At 47.3% G+C, this 5,068-nt stretch overlaps 1 protein-coding gene across 1 annotated transcript in view; it reads right to left on the bottom strand.

Annotated features, from left to right (window-relative positions):
* IPO11 (importin 11) overlaps positions 1-5,068 on the bottom strand; it is a 350,536-nt gene that overhangs the window by 345,088 nt on the left and 380 nt on the right. The window lies entirely within an intron of this gene.

Below are 5,068 nucleotides of genomic sequence, written 5' to 3' on the forward strand. Positions count from 1 at the left end.
GTTGGACCTAGTGCTGGCCACGGGTGATGACCTGGTGAGGGGGCTGCAGGACAGAAGTGAGGGGACTAGGGGGACCTGTAGGTTGAGAGTGAAGGGCAAGGTCAGAGGCAGGGCAGTGGCATATCAGTGCTGCTCAGCCCACACATCCTGGCGAGTGAAAGGGGCAGAGGCAGCTCTGATTTTTTTATCCCAAATAAACAAAAATAAATACCAAAGTGTATAGATATTTAGACTGCATTTTATTATGATAACAGAGGCACTGGTAGGCTTCCAAATTGCTTTAAACTTGTAAATATATCAATAAAACACTGCCCAACTGATCTCTCTGTATATAGTGGTGTTTCATTTTAATAGCAGAAGAACATGGGTTTAGGGTTTTCTAATGAGAGAATTTGGGTTTATCAGAGAATTTGTAGTTTTTAAACAGGGAACACTAGGGCTTCTGCTGGTGACAAACGGTGAGACCTGGACAGAGGAGATTGTCCAAGGCCAGCACCAGGGACACAGCTGGAGGGCAGACGAGATGGCTGACCTCTTAGCCATTTGGAGCCAGGATACACTTTGACAGTTCAAAGTGGGCCACTGCAAGGAGCACCTTTTCTGGCCAATAGCTGTCCAGATGGCAGAGCAGAGGCACCAGAAGCCATGACAGCAGTTCTGCCCAACAGCCAACTGTGCAGCTACAGCCCACTGGCAGTTGACCCAGAGATGCAGGAGGCTCTGCTGCAGTGCCCATACCACAGCCCAGGCGGCTGTGCAGTCCCCGTACAGGTATGGCAGGCAAGGGGCCAAGGGGCCAGAGACCCAAGAATGGGGATGCTGTCACAAGTGGCAACAGGTCACAGTCAGACAGCAGCCCCCACTGTCAGACTGCTGCAGTGGGTAGAGGGTGCAGGGGCCACTCTAGGTTAGGGCTGCTTCAGCAGTTCAGCTGGCACAAAGGGTAGCATCCCCAGATACCAACTGGCTGGGCTTCAGAAGCTCCTAAAGGCAAGCAGTCCTGAGCTACTCACCAGGGCAGGTTTTTATACTGCTGAAGCCAGCACAGGTGCTGGTTCCAGCCTCTAGCTCCCCCTGGCTGAAGATCTGGGAGGAGCTGGGCAGGATCAGTTTGCCCCAAGTGGCACAATTTGCCCCACAAAGTGCATGTTCAGACACCTATGCAGAAGCAAAAAATGTCTGGCACAAATTTGTGCTGCTGCTATTTGAGCTGCTGCAAGCACACGTGCCTGCATGTATGGACATGCCCCATGTGGGATGGCTAGATATGTAAGAGGTGTCTGGTAGCAAGAAGTTCCCTGACTACAATAACAGCAAGGGCAGGATTTGGAAGCAGAGGCCAAAACTAAATTAAGGGGTCTCACGGTGTGGAACTGCTTCATAAAAGTAGAGGGAGGTCCAACATTACAGAAATTTTGCATTATAATGACATAGCCCAGAGTTTCTTAAGTTAGTCTGTGCTCTGAAGATGCCAGTTAGGTTAGTTTAGAGTACAGGAAATTCAATGGTTTTGTTCCTGCAAATAAGAAAGGCGAGGCTGGGAAGTTGTAAAAGCACTTTTTGGATTAGGTGTCCTTTCTTTGTTCATATTTCTGCCTCTTCAATTTGTAATATTCTAACAGAATTGGTTGCAATATTTTTCTGTATTAATTCCAAGCTTCAAAACTTTTACTGGTTGCCTGCAGGGATCAGGAAGAAGTTATACTTCTTCTCCACTCTCCTCACCCCCACATTATTAGGATATCAGGGCTGAGAGAAGTTTACTTTCCTCTGAAGCATCAGAACTAGCCTCAGCAGGAAATGGGATATAGGGGCTCTAGTGCACCTAAGCCAAATGGTAATCTCTCAAGAGCCTGGTTAGTGCATTTTGCTAACACACTCAGAGTTAAACAGATCACAAGATTTGGGGTCAGGAAGAAATGTTCATCTAGGTGTATTTTACCTAACTAATTCCCTGCCACTGCAGGAACCCCAAAGGCTTTGCTACTCTCCTTGTCTCTCCTACTCTCTTTCTATAGAACATTGTGAGATTCTGTTCTTTCATTTTACTTTTCTTTTACTAAAGCTGCATCTCCAAAGGGATACAACAAAGTTGAATACATATTTGTTTTAAGATTTCCTGCAACTTGAAGAGACTGGACTTGATGACTCAGGAGATGTCTTCCAATCCTACATTCTTCTGACACAAGGGATAAAAAGGCCACATAGATGACAGTAAAAGAGAAAGGGACACATTGAAAAGAGTAGGGAGACAGCAGACCCGGTGGCAGTAATGACTCTCACCAAGAGTACCAAGGATGAGATGCTTCTAAGGGGATCACAGGGTGCTGCACAATGATAGCACTGCTAGGTGTGTAAACAGGAATCAGTAGTGTTAAAAACATTCTGACCTGTTGTAGTCTGAGTTTTGTAATATAAAATTGCAATATTAGTTTTCCACAGTCAAGAACCAAGTGAAACCTAAGAGCAGGAATTTTCTGAGAGCAACCTTGGGTCTAACAAGGGGAGCCTTGACCCTAAAATTGTGAGAACCACTGCAGTAGAAACACATAGGAGTACACTGGTAGATTTTTTGGGCCAATACCAATGGCTGATTTTTACCAAGCCATATTGACTGATACCAATGCTACTGCTGATACACAGCCCAGCAGCTTTGGGCTGGTAAGTCTGTTGTGGGGGAAGGGGTCAGGGGAGGGAAGGCGCAGGGGGGTGCAGATCAAGGCCCTCACGGTGAGGGAGGGAGTGGGGCTGTGCTGGGGCAGGGCAGGGGACATTTCTGCCCTAGACAAGCTGCTTACAGCACTGGGGAGGCGGGGGATGACTACCACCACTACAGACACCACAGGAGGGAATGGGGGGCATGTGACCCCCGGATCTGTGCGCAGGGTGAGGATGGGCTGCCGCTGGGGGCTGGGGCAGTGCCGAGTTCTTCTCAGAGGGGGTTTGGGCTGGGGATGCACTTGGGGCAGGTGGCAGCAGCACTGGAAGGGAAGGGCTATGGAGGAGGCTGCAGCCACCCCAAAATTCGCTATAGCCTGTGCTCCCAGCGCCACAGCCACTCACTCCAAGCATAGTCCGGCCGAACCCGCCCACTAGGAAGAGCTCAGTGAAGCCCTGATCCCAGCCTGTAGCAGTAGCCCACCCATGCACAGATCCAGAGAGGCGCACACCCCTCATGCCTCCTCCTGGAGTGCACACAGTGGCGGGAGCTGCCTGCACCCCCCCAGACGAGTCACTCATGACTCCATCCCATGCCCTGCCCCACCCCAGCCAGGCAGCACCTACCCCAGCCCCAGCCTCACTCCCTCCCTCACCACAGGGGCCTCATCTGACCCCCACCCCCACACACCTTCCCTTCCCCCACCCCTTCCCCCACAACAGATTTGCCAGCTGGACACTGTTCTCCACACTGCTGGGCTGCACTCCTGGCCACCTGCATGCTGTGCTGCAGCTGCACACATGCATAAGGCATTTACCTGTGACATTATCAGCCACATCAGCCAAAAAAAGTCAACTGCCGATGCCGTCAGTTTTCCTTATATTAGTGCTGCTTCAATGTGGAACCGATGTACCAGTGCACCTCTAGAAACAGAGCTGGTTGTCATACACATAAGAGGGAATCAGAGTCCCTTATAAAAAGCTTCATTTGCATAATTTTAATATGTCTGCACAATACCTAACTGGAGCCACCAGGGACTAACAAACTACAAACAATGGCAGTAGGAGCATCAATGGAGAAATAAGAAAACATTTGTGAAAGGCAGCTGAGGAGGAACTTGGCAAGGGAAGAGGGAGGGCTAATACTGGTAGCATGGGAAAATGCCAGAAAGGAGTGCCTAAATGTACAGAAAAGAATTCCCTGTTCGGACACTGAAGAAGAGACTCTCCAGTTTGCAAGCCTTGACACACTGGGTGCATTTACACCTGCAATTAATGCAATGTGATGAACTCAAGAGCTGTTTGAGCTGCACTCAGCTGAACATCATCTGCACATGCATCTGGGACAGCAACAGTTTAAACAGGGCAGAATAGCCCAAGGCTGGCAGCAGACTCAGAGGGTCAGCCTCAGGCTCCAAATGGCAGCGGACGGACTGGCTGGGGCACAAGAGTGCTAAAGCAAGGACCCATATGGCAGGCAGCCCCCACACTTCAGCAACCTTGTACCCCATCCGGCCCCTATCACCATCTATACATGTATTGCATCAGCATAAATAACTATGCCATAAGATAGTATTGTCCCCAACAGTACTATATTATGGCAGAGTTAATTTATTTACTGTGCCTTGATATCAATATGTGTAGACAGTGACGCTTTACTGTGGAGCTAATTAGTTAACTGCAGTAAAGTGCACATGTAGCTGCACCTGCTGTATACATCTCATCCAAAATTTCCAATCCATGACAAAAGCACACAACAAAGTAAGTGAAAGGCACTAGCACCTGAAGTCAATAATCAGAAAACAAAGAACTTTTGCCAGTCTTCCCCATGCTTGAGAAGTAGATTCTATCACCTCCCAATTTCTTCATCCCATACTTTATGTTACTTAATGCTACATTTACTTTTCTGCATTACGTACAATAAAATGACAGGAGCTTACAAGCACATAATAACATGATGTAACTATTAACTAATTCTTAATAACAGGTAATTTGTTTGAAAACAGAAATAAATATGAATGTTTCAATACAGTTTGGCCTCATCCACAACAGTCAACCACTAACTTTTGAATGTGTCACTAAAACTTACCTAAGCTTCAATGCTACTAGTGACTGGACTTTCTGGAAAAATCTCTTAAATATATTTAATGTTATATACAACATATTTGAATGTCACATACTATATGAAAAAAAAGCTAAAAGGATCACAGAGAAGGATGGAGAGTTACGAACTCTACTCTAAAAAAAATGAATTAGCTTTCATATGAAACATCCCTTATTTGTAAAGACTAGCATAATTCATGCTATGACAACAGGCAACATACAGCATCACTTACAGATACCCAAAGAGATAATTGAATCCTTTGGCTTGCGGGGGGGGGGGGGGGGGAGTGCAGGACGACTACGATTG

The sequence above is a fragment of the Gavialis gangeticus genome, unplaced genomic scaffold, assembly GCF_001723915.1.
Source record: "Gavialis gangeticus isolate Ggan-Ray unplaced genomic scaffold, GavGan_comp1, whole genome shotgun sequence".
Lineage (NCBI taxonomy): Eukaryota > Metazoa > Chordata > Crocodylia > Gavialidae > Gavialis > Gavialis gangeticus.